At 50.3% G+C, this 24,277-nt stretch overlaps 1 long non-coding RNA gene across 1 annotated transcript in view; it reads left to right on the forward strand.

Moving 5' to 3' along the window:
• The window catches only part of LOC310884040, a 154,573-nt gene extending 142,002 nt beyond the window's left edge, over positions 1-12,571 (forward strand). The window contains exon 3 of the long non-coding RNA XR_014573996.1: positions 12,183-12,571. This is a non-coding gene — a long non-coding RNA (uncharacterized lncRNA). The remainder of the gene's footprint in view (positions 1-12,182) is intronic.
• The last annotated feature ends 11,706 nt before the right edge of the window (positions 12,572-24,277 follow it).

Below are 24,277 nucleotides of genomic sequence, written 5' to 3' on the forward strand. Positions count from 1 at the left end.
AAGGGTGGGTATTAATGCAATGGAGGCTGTAGAGATGAGTTGGATGAGTAAGTGTCCTGCTGTAAGGTTGGCTGTAAGGCGGACTCCGAGGGCTAGGGGGCGGATTAGTAGGCTGGTTGTTTCGATCAGGATTAGTGCGGGGATTAGGGGTGTAGGGGTACCTTCGGGTAATAGGTGGGCTAAAGAGGCTGATGGTTGGTTTCGTAGGCCTGTTAGTAGTGTGGCGAGCCATAGTGGGAAGGCTAGGGCTATGTTCATAGATAGTTGGGTGGTTGGGGTGAATGTATATGGAAGGAGGCCTAGAAGGTTGATTGTAAGAAGTATGATTATTAGGGATGTAAATATTATGGCTCATTTGTGGCCATTTTTGTTGAGTGGGACTATTAGTTGTTTTGTGATTAGGTGAAGGAGTCATGTTTGGATAGTAGAAAGGCGGTTGTTGATTCATCGGTTGTTTGGGGACGGGAATAGTAGGGCTGGGAAGAGTAGGGATAGTAGGATTAAGGGGATGCCGAATAGATTGGGGCTGGAAAATTGGTCAAAGAAGCTTAGGTTCATGGTCAGGATCATGGTGTGGGTTTGGTAGTGAGGGAGGTCTTATTTGATGGGGGGTTGGTTGTGGTGAAGGCTAGTAGTTTTGGTTGGATGAGGAGTGCTAGGGTTAATCAGGTTATAATTATGATTGAAAATCATGGTGCGGGGTTAAGCTGTGGCATATCATTAAGGAGGGGGAAGTCCCTCTTTGGCTAGCTTAAAAGGCTAGTGCTGTTGCATAGCTTCTTAATGATTAGGATGATGATAGAAGGGACGATCAGGCCTCGAAATGTGGGAGTGGGGTTGATTCTACTACAATGGGTATGTAGCTGTGATTAGCCCCGCAAATTTCTGAGCATTGTCCGTAAAAAATCCCAGGCCGGGTGGTAATGAATGAAGTTTGGTTTAGTCGGCCTGGGATTGCGTCTGTTTTAACTCCGAGCGTTGGGACTGCTCAGGAGTGGAGTACGTCTCCTGCAGTAATGATCACGCGGATGGGGGATTCTATTGGGATAACTACGCGGTGGTCAACTTCTAGCAGTCGGAAGTGGCCGTTGGGTAAGTCTGGGGTGGGCACTATGTAGGAGTCGAATGATAGGTCTTTGAAGTCTGTGTATTCGTAGCTTCAGTATCATTGGTGGCCGATGGCTTTTAGGGTGAGGTCTGGTTCATCGATTTTGTCCATTATGTAGAGGATTTGTAGGGATGGGAGGGCGAGGAGTACCAGGACGATAGCAGGTAGGATTGTCCAGATCAGCTCTACTTCTTGGGCGTCTACAGCATTGGACGAGAGTTTTTCTGTTAGTATGTGGGCTAAAAGGTAGAGAACTAGGCTGCAGATAGCTAGGGCAACGATTAGGGCGTGGTCGTGGAATTCAACGAGTTCTTCTATGATGGGTGATGAGGCGTCTTGGAATCCTAGTTGGGAGTGGTTGGCCACATGAGATGTACAGGATTTTTACCTGTGATTTAGTCTTGACAAGGCTATGTAATTGGTTTACTAACGTCTCATAAGAAAGAAGCATGAGCGGTTAATGCAGTTGGCTTGAAACCAGCATGTGAGGGTTCGATTCCTTCCTTTCTTGTACTTGGACGAAGGCCGGTTCCTCGAAAGTATGGTATGGGGGAGGGCAGCCGTGGATTCATTCAACGTTTGTGGTAGTTAGTTCTGGTTGTAGGACTTTTCGTTTGGCCGAAAAGGCTTCTCAGATGATGAATATTAGTATGATTACGGCTACTATTGAGATTAGGGAGCCGATGGAGGAAATGGTGTTTCATAGTGTGTAGGCGTCGGGATAGTCCGAGTATCGTCGGGGTATTCCTGCTAGGCCTAGGAAGTGCTGGGGGAAGAACGTTAGGTTTACTCCTGTAAATATTACCCCGAAGTGGGCTTTTGCTCATGTTTGGTGTAGGGTAAACCCAGTGAGTAGTGGGAATCAGTGAGTAAATCCTGCTAGAATGGCAAAGACGGCGCCTATGGATAGGACGTAGTGGAAGTGGGCAACTACGTAGTACGTGTCGTGCAGGGCGATGTCTAGGGAAGAGTTTGCAAGAACGATTCCTGTTAATCCTCCGATGGTAAATAGGAAGATAAATCCTAGAGCTCATAGTATTGGGGGGGTCTCATTTGATTGTTCCTCCGTGCAGGGTGGCTAGTCAGCTAAATACTTTGATTCCGGTAGGGATGGCAATGATTATAGTGGCTGATGTAAAGTAGGCTCGGGTATCAACGTCTATTCCTACTGTAAACATGTGGTGAGCTCAGACGATGAATCCTAGGAAGCCGATGGATAGTATGGCTCAGACTATTCCCATGTAGCCGAAGGGCTCCTTTTTGCCTGAGTAGTACGTGACTACGTGTGAGATGATTCCGAACCCCGGTAGGATCAGAATATAGACTTCTGGGTGTCCGAAGAATCAGAATAGGTGTTGGTACAGGATTGGGTCTCCTCCTCCAGCGGGGTCGAAGAATGTGGTGTTTAGGTTTCGATCAGTTAGTAATATTGTAATACCGGCGGCGAGTACGGGGAGTGATAGAAGGAGTAGGATGGCGGTAATTAGTACGGATCAGACAAATAGTGTCCACTTCCACTACGTCCTATCCATAGGCGCCGTCTTTGCCATTCTAGCAGGATTTACTCACTGATTCCCACTACTCACTGGGTTTACCCTACACCAAACATGAGCAAAAGCCCACTTCGGGGTAATATTTACAGGAGTAAACCTAACGTTCTTCCCCCAGCACTTCCTAGGCCTAGCAGGAATACCCCGACGATACTCGGACTATCCCGACGCCTACACACTATGAAACACCATTTCCTCCTAGTCCTAGGACTTAGAGAAACTCCAGTACTAAAAATAGTAAACACAAGCAATAATTTCATATACTTCACTCTCACTCACCACTCAACTATCAGCTAACCACACCCCCGTCCACATAGCTTAACACAAAGCATGGCACTGAAGTTGCCAAGATGGCATAAAACATGCCTGCGGACAAAAGACTTAGTCCTAACCTTACGGTTGGTTTTTGCTAAATATATACATGCAAGTATCCGCGCCCCAGTGTAAACGCCCTCGACCACCTACCCCCATACAGGCCTTGAGGAGCGGGTATCAGGCACACCCAAGTAGTAGCCCAAGACGCCTCGCTAAGCCACGCCCCCACGGGTATTCAGCAGTAATTAACATTAAGCAATGAGTGCAAACTTGACTTAGTTATAGCAACAGCCTAACTTCAAGGGTTGGTAAATCTTGTGCCAGCCACCGCGGTCATACAAGAAACCCAAATCAACCGTCCTATTGACACGGCGTAAAGAGTGGTAAAATGCCTATCCTAGCTAACTAAGATCAAAATGCAACTGAGCTGTCATAAGCCCAAGATGCACCTAAACACACCATTAAGATGATCTTAGGAACTAACGACTGATTTAAACCCACGAAAGCCAGGGCCCAAACTGGGATTAGATACCCCACTATGCCTGGCCCTAAATCTTGATACTTACTTTACCGAAGTATCCGCCAGAGAACTACGAGCACAAACGCTTAAAACTCTAAGGACTTGGCGGTGCCCCAAACCCACCTAGAGGAGCCTGTTCTACAATCGATAATCCCCGATTAACCCAACCACCCCTTGCCAACACAGCCTACATACCGCCGTCGCCAGCCCACCTCGAATGAGAGCACAACAGTGGACACAATAGCACCCCGCTAATAAGACAGGTCAAGGTATAGCCTATGGAGTGGAAGAAATGGGCTACATTCCCTATTCATAGGGCACACGGAAAGAAGCGTGAAACCACTTCTGGAAGGCGGATTTAGCAGTAAAGTGGGACAATAGAGCCTACTTTAAGCCGGCCCTGGGGCACGTACATACCGCCCGTCACCCTCCTCAAAAGCCACATCCCACATAACTAATACCATAAATACGCTGAAGATGAGGTAAGTCGTAACAAGGTAAGTGTACCGGAAGGTGTACTTAGAATATCAAGACGTAGCTATAACACCAAAGCACTCAGCTTACACCTGAAAGATATCTACTAGACCGGATCGTCTTGAAGCCCCCCCTCTAGCTCAACCACACAAATAGTACACCAAAACTAAAGAATTTACTAAACTAATTAAACTAAAGCATTTTACAGTCTTAGTATAGGCGATAGAAAAGACACTTAGACGCGATAGAGACCCCAGTACCGTAAGGGAAAGATGAAATAGCAGTGAAACAATCAAAGCGACAGACAGCAAAGATCAACCCTTGTACCTTTTGCATCATGGTTTAGCGAGAACAACCAAGCAAAGTGAACTAAAGTTTGCCCCCCCGAAACCCAAGCGAGCTACTTTCAAGCAGTTAAAGAGAGCGAACCCGTCTCTGTTGCAAAAGAGTGGGATGACTTGTCAGTAGAGGTGAAAAGCCAACCGAGCTGGGTGATAGCTGGTTACCTGTGAAACGAATCTAAGTTCCCCCTTAATCCTCCCTACCGGACATCCTGAACCCTAATGAGATGATTAAGAGCTATTTAATGGAGGGACAGCTCCATTAAAAAAGGACACAACCTCGACTAGCGGATAATTCTTACTACTGATCCTACCGTGGGCCCTAAAGCAGCCATCAAAAAAGAGTGCGTCAAAGCTCCACCACCTAAAAATACCAAAATAAGATGATTCCCTTATCACAAACAGGTCAACCTATGAATATAGGAGAATTAATGCTAAAATAAGTAACTCAGGGCCACACCCCTCTAACGGCGCAAGCTTACATAGAAACATTATTAACAGACCTAGACAGATACAAAAACCCCTACAAGACCACGTATTAACTAACCCTGTTAACCCGACTCAGGAGCGCCTATAAGAGCGATTAAAATCTGTGAAAGGAACTCGGCAAATTAATAAGGCCCGACTGTTTACCAAAAACATAGCCTTCAGCAAATTAAACAAGTATTGAAGGTGATGCCTGCCCGGTGACTTAGGTTTAACGGCCGCGGTATCCTAACCGTGCAAAGGTAGCGCAATCAATTGTCCCATAAATCGAGACTTGTATGAATGGCTAAACGAGGTCTTAACTGTCTCTCACAGATAATCAGTGAAATTGATCTCCCCGTGCAAAAGCGGGGATGTGAACATAAGACGAGAAGACCCTGTGGAACTTAAAAATCAACGACCACCGCGAATCCTCAATCAACCCCACTGGGGCCACTACCATCGCAGAGCCTGGTCGATATTTTTCGGTTGGGGCGACCTTGGAGGAGAACAAATCCTCCAAAAACAAGACCATACCTCTTTACCTAGAGCTACCCCTCAAAGTGCTAACAGTGACCAGACCCAATATAATTGATTAATGGACCAAGCTACCCCAGGGATAACAGCGCAATCCCCCTCAAGAGCCCATATCGACAGGGGGGTTTACGACCTCGATGTTGGATCAGGACATCCTAATGGTGCAGCCGCTATTAAGGGTTCGTTTGTTCAACGATTAACAGTCCTACGTGATCTGAGTTCAGACCGGAGCAATCCAGGTCGGTTTCTATCTATGACACACTCTCCCCAGTACGAAAGGACCGGGAAAGTGGGGCCAATACCACAAGCACGCCCCCCCCCTCTAAGCAGTGAAACCAACTAAACCGTGAAGAGGGCCTTCCCCCACCACTTTCAATCCTAGAAAAGGACCAGCTAGAGTGGCAGAGCCCGGCAAGTGCAGAAGGCTTAAGCCCTTTCCCCAGAGGTTCAAATCCTCTCCCTAGCTTCACCCATGATTCAAATAACAACACTAAGCTGCCTCGTTATATCCCTCCTATACATCATCCCAATCCTGATTGCCGTAGCCTTCCTAACCCTAGTAGAACGGAAAATCCTAAGCTACATACAATCCCGCAAAGGCCCTAACGTTGTCGGGCCTTTTGGCCTACTTCAACCATTTGCGGACGGACTGAAACTATTTACCAAAGAGCCCATCCGACCCTCTACCTCTTCCCCACTTCTATTCATTCTGATACCAATACTAGCCCTTGTCCTAGCCCTCACCACTTGAGCACCACTACCACTCCCATTTCCCCTAGCAGATCTAAACCTCGGAGTTCTCTTCCTAATAGCCATGTCAAGCCTAGCCGTCTACTCAGTCCTATGATCAGGCTGAGCCTCGAACTCAAAATACGCACTAATCGGAGCCCTACGGGCAGTAGCACAGACCATTTCATACGAAGTGACACTGGCCATAATCCTGCTATCAATAATCATACTAAGCGGAAGCTACACACTCAGCTCCTTTGCCGTCGCACAGGAGCCTCTATACTTCATTTTCTCCTCATGACCCCTAGCAATAATATGATACGTATCCACCCTAGCAGAGACAAACCGAGCTCCTTTTGACCTCACAGAGGGTGAATCTGAGCTAGTCTCAGGGTTTAACGTTGAATACGCCGCAGGACCCTTCGCCTTATTCTTCCTAGCTGAATATGCGAACATTATGCTAATAAATACACTTACAGCCATCATATTCCTAAACCCAAGCGCCCTAGGGCCACCCACAGAACTATTCCCCGTCATCCTAGCCACAAAAGTCCTCCTACTATCTTCTGGTTTCTTATGGGTCCGAGCTTCATACCCACGATTCCGATATGACCAACTAATGCACCTACTATGAAAAAACTTCCTACCCCTCACACTAGCTCTGTGCCTCTGACACATCAGCATACCTATCTGCTATGCAGGCCTACCTCCTTACATAAGGAAATGTGCCTGAACTACAAAGGGTCACTATGATAAAGTGAACATAGAGGTATAACAGCCCTCTCATTTCCTGTTGACCTTAGAAAAGTAGGAATTGAACCCACACAAGAGAAATCAAAATTCTCCATACTTCCCTTATATTATTTTCTAGTAGAGTCAGCTAATCAAGCTATCGGGCCCATACCCCGAAAATGATGGTTTAACCCCCTCCTCTACTAATGAACCCTTACGCGACCCCAATCATAACCTTCAGCCTCATCTTGGGCACCACAATCACAATTTCCAGCAACCACTGAGTTCTGGCCTGGACAGGACTGGAGATCAACGCACTAGCCATCATTCCCCTAATTGCCAAATCCCACCACCCACGAGCAGTAGAAGCCGCAACGAAATACTTCCTAACCCAAGCAGCTGCTTCCGCCCTGGTCCTATTCTCTAGCATAACCAATGCCTGAGTCACCGGCCAATGAGACATCACACAAATAAACCACCCAACCTCCTGTCTACTACTGACAGCAGCAATCGCTATTAAACTGGGCCTAGTGCCATTTCACTTCTGATTCCCAGAAGTACTACAAGGATCGCCACTAATAACAGCCCTGCTACTCTCGACCCTCATAAAATTCCCCCCACTAACCCTGCTCCTACTAACATCCAAATCCCTCGACCCAGCTCTACTCACCGCCATGGCCCTAGCCTCAACAGCACTAGGAGGCTGAATAGGACTGAACCAAACACAAACACGCAAAATCCTAGCCTTCTCGTCCATCTCCCACTTAGGCTGAATCGCCATCATCCTAGTTTACAGCCCCAAATTGGCCTTACTTACCTTCTACCTATACACAATCATAACATCAGCCGTATTCCTAGCCCTTAACAAAATCAAAGCCCTTAACCTATCCATGATCACAACCTCATGAACAAAAACCCCAGTGCTAAACGCCACCCTAATACTAGTACTTTTATCCCTAGCAGGCCTCCCCCCATTAACAGGCTTTATACCAAAGTGACTTATCATCCAAGAACTAACTAAACAGGAAATAACACCAGCAGCCATGGCAATTGCCATGCTATCACTGCTCAGCCTCTTCTTCTACCTACGCCTCGCATACCACTCAACAATTACCCTTCCCCCCAACTCCTCTAACCACATAAAACAATGATACACTAGCAAAGCCCCAAGCACACCTACTGCGGTCCTTGCCTCACTATCAATCCTCTTACTTCCCCTGTCCCCAATAATACATGCCGTTGTCTAGAAACTTAGGATAACACCCCAAACCGAAGGCCTTCAAAGCCTTAAATAAGAGTTAAACCCTCTTAGTTTCTGCACATTAAGACTTACAGAATATTAACCTGTATCTTCTGAATGCAAGTCAGACGCTTTAATTAAGCTAAAGCCTCCCTAGACAGATGGGCTTCGATCCCACAAAACTCTAGTTAACAGCTAAATGCCTAAACCAATTGGCTTCTGCCTACAAAGACCCTGACGCACCCTAGTGCGCATCGATGAGCTTGCAACTCAACATGAATTTCACTACAGAGCCGATAAGAAGAGGAATTAAACCTCTGTAAAAAGGACTACAGCCTAATGCTTCAACACTCAGCCATCTTACCCGTCACCTTCATCAACCGATGACTATTTTCCACTAACCATAAGGATATTGGCACCCTGTACCTCATCTTCGGGGCATGAGCAGGAATAGTCGGCACCGCACTCAGCCTATTAATCCGCGCAGAACTAGGACAACCAGGAACTCTCCTAGGCGACGACCAAATTTACAATGTAATCGTTACCGCTCACGCCTTTGTAATAAGCTTCTTTATAGTCATACCCATCATGATCGGAGGATTCGGCAACTGATTAGTCCCCCTCATAATCGGTGCCCCCGACATAGCATTCCCGCGAATAAACAACATAAGCTTTTGACTCCTCCCCCCATCATTCCTCCTCCTACTAGCCTCATCCACTGTAGAAGCTGGCGCCGGCACAGGCTGAACTGTCTACCCTCCCCTAGCAGGTGACCTTGCCCACGCCGGAGCTTCAGTAGACCTGGCTATCTTCTCACTCCACTTAGCCGGTATCTCCTCCATCCTTGGGGCCATCAACTTTATCACCACAGCCATCAACATAAAACCCCCCGCACTCTCACAATACCAAACCCCACTATTTGTCTGATCCGTACTAATTACCGCCATCCTACTCCTTCTATCACTCCCCGTACTCGCCGCCGGTATTACAATATTACTAACTGATCGAAACCTAAACACCACATTCTTCGACCCCGCTGGAGGAGGAGACCCAGTCCTGTACCAACACCTATTCTGATTCTTCGGACACCCAGAAGTCTATATTCTGATCCTACCGGGGTTCGGAATCATCTCACACGTAGTCACGTACTACTCAGGCAAAAAGGAGCCCTTCGGCTACATGGGAATAGTCTGAGCCATACTATCCATCGGCTTCCTAGGATTCATCGTCTGAGCTCACCACATGTTTACAGTAGGAATAGACGTTGATACCCGAGCCTACTTTACATCAGCCACTATAATCATTGTCATCCCTACCGGAATCAAAGTATTTAGCTGACTAGCCACCCTGCACGGAGGAACAATCAAATGAGACCCCCCCCCAATACTATGAGCTCTAGGATTTATCTTCCTATTTACCATCGGAGGATTAACAGGAATCGTTCTTGCAAACTCTTCCCTAGACATCGCCCTGCACGACACGTACTACGTAGTTGCCCACTTCCACTACGTCCTATCCATAGGCGCCGTCTTTGCCATTCTAGCAGGATTTACTCACTGATTCCCACTACTCACTGGGTTTACCCTACACCAAACATGAGCAAAAGCCCACTTCGGGGTAATATTTACAGGAGTAAACCTAACGTTCTTCCCCCAGCACTTCCTAGGCCTAGCAGGAATACCCCGACGATACTCGGACTATCCCGACGCCTACACACTATGAAACACCATTTCCTCCTAGTCCTAGGACTTAGAGAAACTCCAGTACTAAAAATAGTAAACACAAGCAATAATTTCATATACTTCACTCTCACTCACCACTCAACTATCAGCTAACCACACCCCCGTCCACATAGCTTAACACAAAGCATGGCACTGAAGTTGCCAAGATGGCATAAAACATGCCTGCGGACAAAAGACTTAGTCCTAACCTTACGGTTGGTTTTTGCTAAATATATACATGCAAGTATCCGCGCCCCAGTGTAAACGCCCTCGACCACCTACCCCCATACAGGCCTTGAGGAGCGGGTATCAGGCACACCCAAGTAGTAGCCCAAGACGCCTCGCTAAGCCACGCCCCCACGGGTATTCAGCAGTAATTAACATTAAGCAATGAGTGCAAACTTGACTTAGTTATAGCAACAGCCTAACTTCAAGGGTTGGTAAATCTTGTGCCAGCCACCGCGGTCATACAAGAAACCCAAATCAACCGTCCTATTGACACGGCGTAAAGAGTGGTAAAATGCCTATCCTAGCTAACTAAGATCAAAATGCAACTGAGCTGTCATAAGCCCAAGATGCACCTAAACACACCATTAAGATGATCTTAGGAACTAACGACTGATTTAAACCCACGAAAGCCAGGGCCCAAACTGGGATTAGATACCCCACTATGCCTGGCCCTAAATCTTGATACTTACTTTACCGAAGTATCCGCCAGAGAACTACGAGCACAAACGCTTAAAACTCTAAGGACTTGGCGGTGCCCCAAACCCACCTAGAGGAGCCTGTTCTACAATCGATAATCACCGATTAACCCAACCACCCCTTGCCAACACAGCCTACATACCGCCGTCGCCAGCCCACCTCGAATGAGAGCACAACAGTGGACACAATAGCACCCCGCTAATAAGACAGGTCAAGGTATAGCCTATGGAGTGGAAGAAATGGGCTACATTCCCTATTCATAGGGCACACGGAAAGAAGCGTGAAACCACTTCTGGAAGGCGGATTTAGCAGTAAAGTGGGACAATAGAGCCTACTTTAAGCCGGCCCTGGGGCACGTACATGGTTAAACATGACTGTTAGTAGTGTGGCGAGCCATAGTGGGAAGGCTAGGGCTATGTTCATAGATAGTTGGGTGGTTGGGGTGAATGTATATGGAAGGAGGCCTAGAAGGTTGATTGTAAGAAGTATGATTATTAGGGATGTAAATATTATGGCTCATTTGTGGCCATTTTTGTTGAGTGGGACTATTAGTTGTTTTGTGATTAGGTGAAGGAGTCATGTTTGGATAGTAGAAAGGCGGTTGTTGATTCATCGGTTGTTTGGGGACGGGAATAGTAGGGCTGGGAAGAGTAGGGATAGTAGGATTAAGGGGATGCCGAATAGATTGGGGCTGGAAAATTGGTCAAAGAAGCTTAGGTTCATGGTCAGGATCATGGTGTGGGTTTGGTAGTGAGGGAGGTCTTATTTGATGGGGGGTTGGTTGTGGTGAAGGCTAGTAGTTTTGGTTGGATGAGGAGTGCTAGGGTTAATCAGGTTATAATTATGATTGAAAATCATGGTGCGGGGTTAAGCTGTGGCATATCATTAAGGAGGGGGAAGTCCCTCTTTGGCTAGCTTAAAAGGCTAGTGCTGTTGCATAGCTTCTTAATGATTAGGATGATGATAGAAGGGACGATCAGGCCTCGAAATGTGGGAGTGGGGTTGATTCTACTACAATGGGTATGTAGCTGTGATTAGCCCCGCAAATTTCTGAGCATTGTCCGTAAAAAATCCCAGGCCGGGTGGTAATGAATGAAGTTTGGTTTAGTCGGCCTGGGATTGCGTCTGTTTTAACTCCGAGCGTTGGGACTGCTCAGGAGTGGAGTACGTCTCCTGCAGTAATGATCACGCGGATGGGGGATTCTATTGGGATAACTATGCGGTGGTCAACTTCTAGCAGTCGGAAGTGGCCGTTGGGTAAGTCTGGGGTGGGCACTATGTAGGAGTCGAATGATAGGTCTTTGAAGTCTGTGTATTCGTAGCTTCAGTATCATTGGTGGCCGATGGCTTTTAGGGTGAGGTCTGGTTCATCGATTTCGTCCATTATGTAGAGGATTTGTAGGGATGGGAGGGCGAGGAGTACCAGGACGATAGCAGGTAGGATTGTCCAGATCAGCTCTACTTCTTGGGCGTCTACAGCATTGGACGAGAGTTTTTCTGTTAGTATGTGGGCTAAAAGGTAGAGAACTAGGCTGCAGATAGCTAGGGCAACGATTAGGGCGTGGTCGTGGAATTCAACGAGTTCTTCTATGATGGGTGATGAGGCGTCTTGGAATCCTAGTTGGGAGTGGTTGGCCACATGAGATGTACAGGATTTTTACCTGTGATTTAGTCTTGACAAGGCTATGTAATTGGTTTACTAACGTCTCATAAGAAAGAAGCATGAGCGGTTAACCTCCTGGGAGACCCAGAAAACTTCACCCCAGCAAACCCGCTAGTAACCCCACCACACATCAAGCCAGAATGATACTTCCTATTCGCCTACGCCATCCTACGTTCAATCCCAAATAAACTAGGAGGCGTATTAGCACTGGCCGCCTCCGTACTGATCCTATTCCTAATCCCATTCCTGCACAAATCAAAACAACGAGCAATAACATTCCGACCACTCTCCCAGCTCCTATTCTGAGTACTAGTCGCCGACCTCCTCGTCCTAACATGAGTAGGAAGCCAACCCGTCGAACACCCATTCATCATCATCGGCCAACTCGCTTCAATCGCCTACTTCACTATCCTCCTGTTTCTCCTCCCCGCCGCAAGCGCCCTAGAAAACAAAATACTCAACTGCTAAATACTCTAATAGTTTATAAAAACATTGGTCTTGTAAACCAAAGATTGAAGTCCAGAGAGTGCACTGGCACCACTGGGGATGCAGTGCATTGAGTCCAGAGAGTGCACTGGCACAACTGGGGATGCACTTCAGTGAGTCCAGAGAGTGCACTGACACCACTGGGGATGCAGTGCAGTGAGTCCAGAGAGTGCACTGGCACCACTGGGGATGCAGTGCAGTGAGTCCAGAGACTGCACTGGCACCACTGGGGATGCAGTGCAGTGAGTCCAGAGAGTGCACTGGCACCACTGGGGATGCACTGCAGTGAGTCCAGAGAGTGCACTGGCACCACTGGGGATGCACTGCAGTGAGTCCAGAGAGTGCACTGTCACCACTGGGGATACAGTACAGTGAGTCCACAGAGTGCACTGGTACCAGTGGGGATGCAGTGCAGTGAGTCCAGAGAGTGCACGGGCACCACTGGGGATGCACTGCAGTGAGTCCAGAGAGTGCACTGGCACCACTGGTGATGCAGTACAGTGAGTCCAGAGAGTGCACTGGCACCACTGGGGATGCACTGCAGTGAGTCCAGAGAGTGCACTGGCACCACTGGGGATGCACTACAGTGAGTCCAGAGATGGCACTGGCACCACTGGGGATGCAGTGCACTGAGTCCAGAGAGTGCACTGGCACCACTGGGGATGCAGTGCATTGAGTCCAGAGAGTGCACTGGCACAACTGGGGATGCAGTGCAGTGAGTCCAGAGAGTGCACTGGCACCACTGGGGATGCAGTGCAGTGAGTCCAGAGAGTGCACTGGCACCACTGGGGATGCAGTGCAGTGAGTCCAGAGAGTGCTCTGGCACCACTGGGGATGCAGTCCAGTTAGTCCAGTGAGTGCACTGGCACCACTGGGGATGCAGTGCAGTGACTGCAGAGAGTACACTGGCACCACCGGGGATTCACTGCAGTGAGTCCAGAGAGTGCACTGGCACCACCTGTGATGCAGTGCAGTGAGTCCAGTGAGTGCACTGGCACCACTGGGGATGCAGTGCTGTGACTCCAGAGAGCGCACTGGCACCACTGGGGATGCAGTGCAGTCAGTCCAGTGAGTCCACTGGCACCACTGGGGGTGCAGTACAGTGAGTCCAGAGAGTGCACTGACACCACTGGGGATGCACTGCAGTGAGTCCAGAAAGTGCACTGGCACCACTGGGGATGCAGTGCAGTGAGTCCAGAGACTGCACTGGCACCACTGGGGATGCACTGCAGTGAGACCAGAGTGCACTGGCACCACTGGGGATGCACTGCAGTGAGTCCAGAGAGTGCACTGGCACCACTGGGGATGCACTGCAGTTAGTCCAGAGAGTGCACTGTCACCACTGGGGATGCAGTACAGTGAGTCCACATAGTGCACTGGCAACAGTGGGGATGCAGTACAGTGAGTACAGTGAGTGCACTGGCACCACTGGGGATGCAGTGCAGTGAGTCCAGAGAGTGCACTGGCACCACTGGGGATGCACTTCAGTGACTCCACAGAGTGCACTGGCTGCACTGGGAATGCAGTGCAGTGAGTCCAAAGACTTCACTGGCACCACTGTGGATGCAGTGCAGTGAGTCCAGAGAGTGCACTGGCACCACTGGGGATGCGGTGCAGTGAGTCCAGAGAGTGCACTGGCACCACTGGGGATGCAGTGCAGTGAGTCCAGAGAGTGCTCTGGCACCACTGGGGATGCACTGCAGTGAGTCCAGAGACTGCACTGGCACCACTGGGGATGCACTGCAGTGAGTCCAGAGAGTGCACTGGCACCACTGGGGATGCACTGCAGTGAGTCCAGAGACTGCACTAGCACCACTGGGGATGCAGTGCAGTGAATCCTGTGAGTACACTGGCACCACTGGGGATGCAGTGCAGTGAGTCCAGAGAGTGCACTGGCACCACTGGGGATTCAGTGCAGTGAGTCCAGAGAGTGCACTGGCACCACTGGAGATGCAGTACAGTGAGTCCAGTGAATGCACTGGAACCACTGGGGATGCAGTGCAGTGAGTCCAGAGAGTGCACTGGCACCACTGGGGATGCAGTACAGTGAGTCCAGTGAGTGCACTGGTACCACTGGGCCTGCAGTGCAGTGAGCCCAGAGAGTGCACTGGCACCACTGGGGCTGCAGTGCAGTGAGTCCAGAGAGTGCACTGGCACCACCGATGATGCAGTACAGTGAGTCCAGTGAGTGCACTGGCACTACTGGAGATGTAGTGCAGTGACTCGAGAGAGTGCACTGGCACCACTGGGGATGCACTGCAGTGAGTCCAGAGAGTGCACTGGCACCACTGGGGATGCAGTGCAGTGAGTCCAGAGAGTGCACTGGCACCACTGGGGATGCACTGCAGTGAGTCCAGAGAGCGCACTGGCTCCACTGGGGATGCAGTGCAGTCAGTCCAGTGAGTGCACTGGCACCACTGGGGATGCACTGCAGTGAGTCCAGAGAGTGCACTGGCACCACTGAGAATGCACTTCAGTGAGTCCAGAGAGTGCAGTGGCACCACTGGGGATGCACTGCAGTGAGTCCAGAGAGTGCACTGGCACCACTGGGGATGCACTGCAGTGAGTCCAGAGAGTGCACTGGCACCACTGGGGATGCACTGCAGTGAGTCCAGAGAGTGCACGGGCTCCACTGGGGATGCAGTGCAGTGAGTCCAGTGAATGCACTGGCACCACTGGGGATGCAGTGCAGTGAGTCCACAGAGTGCACTGGCACCACTGGGGATGCAGTGCAGTGAGTCCAGAGAGTGCACTGGAACCTCTGGGGATGCAGTGCAGTGAGTGCAGAGAGTGCACTGGCACCACTGGGGATGCAGTGCAGTGAGTCCAGAGAGTGCACTGGCACCACTGGGGATGCACTGCAGTGAGTCCAGAGTGTGCACTGGCACCACTGGTGATGCAGTGCAGTGAGTCCAGAGATTGCACTGGCACCACTGGGGATGCACCTCAGTGAGTCCAGAGAGTGCACTGGCACCACTGGTGATGCACTGCAGTGAGTCCAGAGAGTGCACTGGCACCACTGGGGATGCAGTGCAGTGAGTCCAGAGAGTGCACTGGCACCACTGGGGATGCAGTGCAGTGAGTCCAGAGAGTGCACTGGCACCAGAGGGAATGCACTGCAGTGAGTCCAGTGAGTGCACTGGCACCACTGTGGATGCACTGCAGTGAGTCCAGAGAGTGCTCTGGCACCACTGGGGATGCAGTGCAGTGAGTCCAGAGAGTGCACTGGCACCACTGGGGATGCACTGCAGTGAGTCCAGAGAGTGCACTGGCACCACTGGGGATGCACTGCAGTGAGTCCAGAGAGTGCACTGTCACCACTTGGGATGAAGTACAGTGAGACCACAGAGTGCACTGGTACCAGTGGGGATGCAGTACAGTGAGTCCAGAGAGTGCACTGGCACCACTGGGGATGCACTGCAGTGAGTCCAGAGACTGCACTAGCACCACTGGGGATGCAGTGCAGTGAATCCTGTGAGTACACTGGCACCACTGGGGATACAGTGCAGTGAGTCCAGAGAGCTCACTGGCACCACTGGGGATGCAGTGCAGTGAGTCCAGAGAGTGCACTGGCACCACTGGAGATGCAGTACAGTGAGTCCAGTGAATGCACTGGAACCACTGGGGATGCAGTGCAGTGAGTCCAGAGAGTGCACTGGCACCACTGGTGATGCAGTACAGTGAGTCCAGTGAGTGCACTGGTACCACTGGGCCTGCAGTGCAGTGAGTCCAGAGAGTACACTGGCGCCACTGGGGATGCAGTGCAGTGAGTCCAGAGAGTGCACTGGCACCACCGATGATGCAGTACAGTGAGTCCAGTGAGGTGCACTGGCACTACTGGGGATGTAGTGCAGTGACTCGAGAGAGTGCACTGGCACCACTGGGGATGCAGTGCAGTGAGTCCAGAGAGTGCACTGGCACCACTGGGGATGCAGTGCAGTGAGTCCAGAGAGTGCACTGGCACCACTGGTGATGCACTGCAGTGAGTCCAGAGAGTGCACTGGCACCACTGGGGATGCAGTGCAGTGAGTCCAGAGAGTGCACTGGCACCACTGGGGATGCAGTGCAGTGAGTCCAGAGAGTGCACTGGCACCAGAGGGAATGCACTGCAGTGAGTCCAGTGAGTGCACTGGCACCACTGTGGATGCACTGCAGTGAGTCCAGAGAGTGCTCTGGCACCACTGGGGATGCAGTGCAGTGAGTCCAGAGAGTGCACTGGCACCACTGGGGATGCACTGCAGTGAGTCCAGAGAGTGCACTGGCACCAGTGGGGATGCACTGCAGTGAGTCCAGAGAGTGCACTGTCACCACTTGGGATGAAGTACAGTGAGACCACAGAGTGCACTGGTACCAGTGGGGATGCAGTACAGTGAGTCCAGAGAGTGCACTGGCACCACTGGGGATGCACTGCAGTGAGTCCAGAGACTGCACTAGCACCACTGGGGATGCAGTGCAGTGAATCCTGTGAGTACACTGGCACCACTGGGGATGCAGTGCAGTGAGTCCAGAGAGCTCACTGGCACCACTGGGGATGCAGTGCAGTGAGTCCAGAGAGTGCACTGGCACCACTGGAGATGCAGTACAGTGAGTCCAGTGAATGCACTGGAACCACTGGGGATGCAGTGCAGTGAGTCCAGAGAGTGCACTGGCACCACTGGTGATGCAGTACAGTGAGTCCAGTGAGTGCACTGGTACCACTGGGCCTGCAGTGCAGTGAGTCCAGAGAGTACACTGGCGCCACTGGGGATGCACTGCAGTGAGTCCAGAGAGTGCACTGGCACCACCGATGATGCAGTACAGTGAGTCCAGTGAGGTGCACTGGCACTACTGGGGATGTAGTGCAGTGACTCGAGAGAGTGCACTGGCACCACTGGGGATGCAGTGCAGTGAGTCCAGAGAGTGCACTGGCACCACTGGGGATGCAGTGCAGTGAGTCCAGAGAGTGCACTGGCAGCAGTGGGGATGCAGTGCAGTGAGTCCAGAGAGTACACTGGCACCACTGGGGATGCACTGCAGTGAGTCCAGAGAGTGCACTGGCACCACTGGGAATGCAGTGCAGTGAGTGCAGAGAGTGCACTGGCACCACTGGGGATGCAGTGCAGTGAGTCCAGAGAGTGCACTGGCGCCACTGGGGATGCACTGCAGTGAGTCCAGAGAGTGCACTGGCACCACTGGGTATGCACTGCAGTGAGTCCAGAGAGCGCACTGGCACCACTGGTGATGCAGTACAGTGAGTCCAGAGAGTGCACTGGCACCACTGGGGATGCACTGCAGTGAGTCCAGAGAGTGCACTGGCACCACTGGGGATGCACTACAGTGAGTCCAGAGATTGCACTGGCACCACTGGGGATGCAGTGCAGTGAGTCCAGAGAGTGCACTGGCACCACTGGGGATGCACTGCAGTGAGTCCAGAGAGTGCACTGGCACCACTGGGGATGCACTTCAGTGAGTCCAGAGAGTGCACTGACACCACTGGTGATGCGGTGCAGTGAGTCCAGAGAGTGCACTGGCACCACTGGGGATGCAGTGCAGTGAGTCCAGAGAGTGCTCTGGCACCACTGGGGATGCAGTGCAGTGAGTCCAGAGAGTACACTGGCACCACTGGGGATGCACTGCAGTGAGTCCAGAGAGTGCACTGGCACCACTGGGGATGCACTGCAGTGAGTCCAGAGAGTGCACTGGCACCACTGGTGATGCAGTCCAGTGAGTCCAGTGAATGCACTGGCACCACTGGGGATGCTGTGCAGTGAGTGCAGAGAGTGCACTGGCACCACCTGTGATGCAGTACAGTGTGTCCAGTGAGTGCACTGGCACCACTGGGGATGCAGTGTAGTCAGTCCAGTGAGTGCACTGGCACCACTGGGGATGCAGTGCAGTGAGTGCAGAGAGTGCAATGACACCAATGGGGATGCACTTCAGTGAGTCCAGAGAGTGCACTGGCACCACTGGGGATGCAGTGCAGTGAGTCCAGAGATTGCACTGGCACCACTGGGGATGCAGTGCAGTGAGTCCAGAGATTGCACTGGCACCACTGGGGATGCAGTGCTGTGACTCCAGAGAGCGCACTGGCACCACTGGACATGCAGTGCAGTGAGTGCAGAGAGTGCACTGGCACCACTGGTGATGCACTTCAGTTTGTCCAGAGAGTGCACTGGCACCACTGGGGATGCAGTGCAGTGAGTCCAGAGAGTGCACTGGCACCACTGGGGATGCACTGCAGTGAGTCCAGAGAGTGCACTGGCACCACTGGGGATGCACTGCAGTGAGTCCAGAGAGTGCACTGGCACCACTGGGGCTGCACTGCAGTGAGTCCAGAGAGTGCACTGGCACCACTGGGGATGCACTGCAGTGAGTCCAGAGATTGCACTGGCACCACTGGGGATGCAGTGCAGTGAGTCCAGAGAGTGCACTGGCACCACTGGGGATGCAGTGCAGTGAGTCCACAGAGTGCACTGGCACCACTGGGGATGCTCTGCAGTGAGTCCAGAGATTGCACTGGCACCACTGGGGATGCAGTGCAGTGAGTGCAGAGAGTGCACTGGCACCACTGGGGATGCACTTCAGTGAGTTCAGAGAGTGCACTTGCACCACTGGGGATGGGTTTCAAGCCAACTGCATTAACCGCTCATGCTTCTTTCTTATGAGACGTTAGTAAACCAATTACATAGCCTTGTCAAGACTAAATCACAGGTAAAAATCCTGTACATCTCATGTGGCCAACCACTCCCAACTAGGATTCCAAGAACCAGGAGGTTCGGTGAAAATAGGGCTAGTGCTATTAGAGGGGTGATTATTAGGGTAAGCCCTAAGCTGTCTTTAATGGAGAAGTATGGGTGGAATGGGATTTTGTCGCAGTCTGATACGATTCCTAGTGGGTTATTTGAGCCTGATTCGTGTAGGAAGGTTAGGTGGACTAGGGTGATTCCTGCAATTAGGAAGGGCAGTAGGAAGTGGATGGCGAAGAATCGGGTTAAGGTTGGATTGTCTACTGAGAATCCTCCTCAGGCTCATTCTACTAGAGTTTGCCCAATGTACGGGATGGCTGAGAATAGGTCGGTGATTACGGTGGCCCCTCAGAATGACATTTGTCCTCATGGTAGGACATACCCTACGAAGGCAGTTGCTATTAGGGTGAGTAGGAGGATTACTCCTGTGTTTCAGGTTTCTTTGTATAGGTAGGAGCCGTAGTAGAGGCCTCGTCCGATGTGTAAGTAGATGCAGATAAAGAAGAGCGAAGCACCGTTGGCGTGGAGGTTGCGGATGAGCCATCCGTACTGGACGTCTCGGCATGTGTGAGCTACTGAGGAGAAGGCGAGTGAAGTGTCTGCGGTGTAGTGTATGGCTAGTAGCAGGCCTGTTAGGATTTGTGTGGCTAAGCAGATGGCTAGAAGGGAGCCGAAGTTTCATCAGGCAGAGATGTTGGAGGGGGCGGGTAGGTCGATTAGGGAGTTGTTGATTATTTTTAGTAGGGGATGGGATTTGCGGATGTTAGGGGCCATTAGTGAGTCTGTGTGTTATTAGGATTATTACCAGGATGGAGAGGGCGAAGGATCCTAGGTAGGCCTTAATTAGCCCTGTGTGTATTGAGGTTGCGGCTTTGCTTGCGGCTACTTGTAGTTCAGCAAGGCCCTCTGGCCCTATTTTTTTGAGTCAGGAGAGGTCGATCAAGTGTAGGGCAATGTTTTGTCCCTTTTCTAGTAGGTTTTTGGAGAAGAATCGGTGTACTAGGGGGTTGAAGTACCCTAATGCAGAGGAGAAGTTTATGAGGGGGTTTGGTTTGGGGTGAGTGAGGGTGTGTGTTATGTTCGATAGTTCTAGGGCTAGGATGATTCCTAGGATTGTTATGAGGATGGCAGCGGTTTTGGTGATAAGGGGTATGGTTATTGGGGGGGTTTTGGTTGGTGTGATGAAAGAGGTAATGATTATTCCTGCTGTAATGCTGCCTAGGGCGAGTCGGGTTAGGGGGGCGGTGATTAGTGGGTTGTTTTCGTTTATTGATACTATTGGGGGGATTCGGGTTTGTCCAGCTTGGACTAGGATGGTTATGCGGATGCTGTAGGTTGCGGTGAATGCTGTGGCTATAAGGGTTAGGAGTAGGGCTCAAGTATTTAGGTATGATGTGTTTAAGCTTTCGATGATGAGGTCTTTTGAGTAGAATCCGGCTAGGAATGGGGTTCCTATCAGCGCCAGGTTTCCGATGGTTAGGCAGGAAGTAGTGACTGGGAGTATTTTCTGTAGGCCTCCTATCTTTCGGATATCTTGTTCTCCGTTTAGGTTGTGGATGATAGACCCTGAGCATAGGAATAGTATGGCTTTAAAGAAGGCATGGGTTGAGATGTGTAGGAAGGCTAGTTGTGGGAGGTTTAGTCCGATAGTGACTATTATTAGTCCTAGTTGGCTGGATGTTGAGAAAGCAATGATTTTTTTGATGTCATTTTGGGTTAGGGCGCATGTGGCAGCGAATAGGGTTGATAGAGCACCTAGGCATAGGCAGGCAGTTAGGGCTGTCTGGTTGGTGGCTAGCAGGGGGTGCATGCGGATGAGCAGGAAGATTCCGGCTACTACTATGGTACTGGAGTGCAGTAGGGCTGATACTGGGGTGGGGCCTTCTATTGCTGCGGGCAGTCATGGGTGGAGTCCAAATTGGGCGGATTTTCCTGCGGCTGCGAGGATTAATCCTATGAGGGGGAGGATTGGGGTTTGGTGGGGGTGTACGGCTTGTTGGATCTCTCAGGTGTTGAATGTTGAAGCTAGTCATGCTATGCTCAGGGTCAGTCCGATGTCTCCGATTCGGTTGTAGATTACGGCTTGTAGGGCGGCGGTGTTGGCATCTGCTCGGCCTTGTCATCAGCCGATGAGAAGGAAGGACATGATTCGTACTCCTTCCCAGCCTACGAATAGGAGGAATATGTTGTTTGCGGTTGTTAGGAGGAGTATGGCGACTAGGAATGTCAGTAGGTAGGTGAAAAATTTTGTTACGTATGGCTCTGAGGCCATGTATCATATGGCGAATTGTAGGATTGATCATGTTACAAATAGGGCGATTGGAAGAAATGTTATTGAGTATTGGTCTATTTTTAGGCTCAGGGGGATTTTAAAGTTTATAATGAATTTTCACTCCCAGTGGCAGGTGACAGATTCTACTCCCGAGTAGATGAATGCGGTTGTAGGGGCTAGGCTAATTAGGAATGCGGTTTTAACAGCGCGGGTGGTGGCTTGTGGGGTGTTTTTAAAGTTTTTAAATAGAAATGGCAGGATGATTGGGGTTAGGAGGATTGTCAGCGTGAGTAGTGTGAGGGAGTTGATTAGTAGTGTGGGGTTCACTCCTTTTACTTGGATTTGCACCAAGATGGGTGGTTCCTAAGACCAGTGGATTGCTGTTATCCTTTAAAAGTAAGGGGGCTGAGGTTTTAGGCTCAGATGTAAGAGTTAGCAGCTCTTGTTGGTTAAACCCTCCCCTCGGCAGGTAAGAAGGTTTGAACTTCTATTCTTAGAATCACAGTCTAATGTTTGGTTTAAACTATACTTGCATGAGGGGATTCCGGAGATCAGTTCGGGTTTGAGGATTAGGAGGAATATTGGGATAATGTGGAGTGTTATGAGCAGGTGTTCTCGCGTGGTTGAGTTTTGCATAGATGTGATGTGGGAGGGGATTGAGCCTCGTTGGGTCATTAGTAGTATGAATAAGGTGTAGGAGGCGGTTAGTAGGGTTGCGATTCCTGTTAGGATGATCGTGAAGGCAGATCAGTTGAATAAGGTGATTATAATGGTTAGCTCTGCTATGAGGTTTGTTGTTGGGGGTAAGGCTATGTTTGTTAGATTGGCCAGCAATCATCAGGTAGCTATGAGTGGTAGGAGAGGTTGTAGGCCTCGTGTGAGTAGTAGAATTCGGCTGTGCGTACGTTCATAGTTTGTGTTGGCTAGGCAGAATAGTATGGAGGAAGTTAGTCCATGGGAAATTATTAGGATCATTGCCCCTGAGAATGATCAGTGGGTTTGGATTATTCCTGCGGCGATAACTAGGCCTATGTGGCTAACGGATGAATAAGCGATTAGTGATTTTAGGCCTGTCTGTCGTAGGCAGATTGAGCTAGTCATTAGGGCGCCTCATAGGGCCAGGGTTAGGAAGGGGTAGTGCAGGAGGTTGGACAGTGGGCCCATAAATAGAGTGACTCGTATAATTCCGTATCCTCCTAGCTTTAGTAGTAGGGCGGCGAGGAGTATTGAGCCTGCGATGGGTGCTTCTACGTGGGCTTTTGGCAGTCAGAGGTGTAGGCCGTATAGTGGGGCTTTTACTATGAATGCTATGAGCAGTGCTAGACCTGATAGTATTCCTGTCCATGAGGTGGATAGGGTTGGGTGGGTTAGTTGTAGGGTTGGCAGGTGCAGGGTGCCAATTTTCACGTATAGGTGTATGATTGTGATTAGCAGGGGTAGAGAGCTTACTGGCGTGTAGAATAGCAGGTAGATGCCAGCGCTTAGGCGTTCTGGTTGGTTCCCCCATCGGGTGATTAAGATTAGGGTGGGAATGAGGGTTGCTTCAAATGAGATGTAAAATAGTGCTAGTTCTGTGGTGGAAAAGGCTAGTAGGATGAATGGCTGGACTGCGACTAAGGTTGAGATAAAGATTCGTTTGCGTTGTAGGGGTTCTTGTTGCAGGTGGTTTTGGCTTGCTATGATTATGAGTGGGAGTAGTCAGCAGGATAGTACTAGGAGGGGGGATGAGATTTGGTCAATTCCTGTTCAGTTGGATAAAAATTTGTAGGGGTAGTAGGTTGGGATTAATCACTGTAGGCTTAGGGCAGCGATTAGGAGGCTGTATAAGGTGGTGTTAGTCCATAGAAATTTTGGTGGAGACAGCAGGGCTGTTGGAAGAAGTATGATTGTGGGTAGGATGATTTTTAGCATTGCAGGAGGTTTAGGTTGTGTAGATGGTCGGAGCCATGTGTGCGGGTGGAGGCTACTAGGATGGCCAGGCCTGTGCCCGCCTCACACGCTGAGAAGGTTAGCATGAGAATTGGTACCATGGTGAATGAGGAGACTTGGTTTTCGATGGATCATATTGATAGGCCTACGAATATCGATAATATTATGCTTTCAAGGCATAGTAGGGCGGATACTAGGTGGGTTCGGTGGAAGGCTAGTCCTAGTCCGCTGAAAATGAAGGCTGAGTAGAAGCTTAAATGTAGGGGCGACATAAGAAAGTTACAGGGTTGGCTGTAATCTGCTGGGTCGAAACCAGCTATCTTTTTGGTTAGACTAACTTTCTGTTATTCTGCTCATTCTAGGCCCCCTTGAATTCACTCGTAGGCCAGTCCGAGTGTTAGGAGAAGGAGGATCGCTACAGTTCAGGTGAGGGTCATTAGGGGGGATTGGAGTTGGATGGCTCATGGCAGGGGGAGTAGGAGGGCGATTTCTAGGTCGAATAGGAGGAACAGGATGGCTACTGAGGAAGAATCGGACTGAGAATGGTAATCGAGCAGATCCAAGTGGGTCGAATCCACATTCGTACGGTGAGAGTTTCTCTGAGTCGGGGTTTATTTGGGCGAGTCAGAAGTTTAATGCGGTTAGGGCGGCGCTTAGGATTGATGATAGGGCGAATATGAACATGAGTGCGTTCATTGCTCTCCTCTGGGTTTATACCAGATTCTAGAGATTGGAAGTCAATTGTAATTAATATACTAGAAGAGC

The sequence above is a fragment of the Anser anser genome (genome assembly GCF_964211835.1).
Source record: "Anser anser genome assembly, chromosome: 19".
Lineage (NCBI taxonomy): Eukaryota > Metazoa > Chordata > Aves > Anseriformes > Anatidae > Anser > Anser anser.